This window comes from Sinocyclocheilus grahami, unplaced genomic scaffold (genome assembly GCF_001515645.1).
Source record: "Sinocyclocheilus grahami isolate Dianchi unplaced genomic scaffold, SAMN03320097.WGS_v1.1 scaffold310.1, whole genome shotgun sequence".
Taxonomy (NCBI): domain Eukaryota; kingdom Metazoa; phylum Chordata; class Actinopteri; order Cypriniformes; family Cyprinidae; genus Sinocyclocheilus; species Sinocyclocheilus grahami.
The window spans coordinates 48,209-49,063 of NW_015505489.1; the positions used below are offsets into that span (position 1 = coordinate 48,209).

The following is an 855-nucleotide window of genomic DNA, read 5'->3' on the forward strand; positions in this document are numbered from 1 at the left end:
GACAGCCCATGGAGTGAGGAATCCAACTCCTCAGAGAGGATTAACACTCGAAAGTAATCACCATACTCACAATAACCCTAAATGGTGAGGGGAGTGATGCTTCCAGAGTGTGTCGACAGAGACACACTAGTTGAGTGGAGCCCAAGGTACCGGGGTCTAAACCAACTCAGAGAAAGGGAACGAGGTCAATAACGCGTAACCCTTACCATACAGGATTTCAGAAAAGTGGACAAAGCATAACGTGTACACTTACCACTTACGTGAATTTGTAGAAAGTGCGCAAAGCTTAACATGTGCACTTACCATAGTATTTGGATTTTAGAGTTTTCCAAGCATCTGTTTACAGATACCCGGAAGTACTGGGCCAAACGGGAGAGGAAAGCTCAAATACAACCCTGAAAGGTGAGGGGAGCATTTCCCGAGACAGCATTTACACAGGAAGGTTCTCGTAATGCCACCTATACCTCCCGCTCGATGCCACAGCAAGAGGGGATATCCTGGTGATCGGGAAGCCCCTCAGGGTGACCCAGATACGGTAGACCAGTCAGGGTAGCATGAAAGCGTAACCCCAGCCCGGACGTCCAGGAATTTTTTGCAGTGGGGCCTGATGATCACGAAGGCTCCCGCAGAAGCCTGTGTTATGGCCGCATGATCCAGGAAGTATGAAGCCAAAACTCGGCTTTTCTTACCGTCTGGACATATATTGACGAGTGAAAATAAACACTGCAAGTCGAGCACCCGGTTTCTGAACCCAGCAGAGGGGGTGCCCATCGAGGACCTACCCTAGAAAGGGACAGAAACACACAGGTCCCGGGAAACACTGCAAAGAAACTAGCAGAGGTTAACACACAACCA

At 49.4% G+C, this 855-nt stretch overlaps 1 protein-coding gene across 1 annotated transcript in view; it reads right to left on the bottom strand.

The window, feature by feature from the left end:
• The window catches only part of dnah5 (dynein, axonemal, heavy chain 5), a 132,123-nt gene that overhangs the window by 36,784 nt on the left and 94,484 nt on the right, over positions 1–855 (bottom strand). The gene's annotated exons all lie outside the window — the stretch shown is intronic.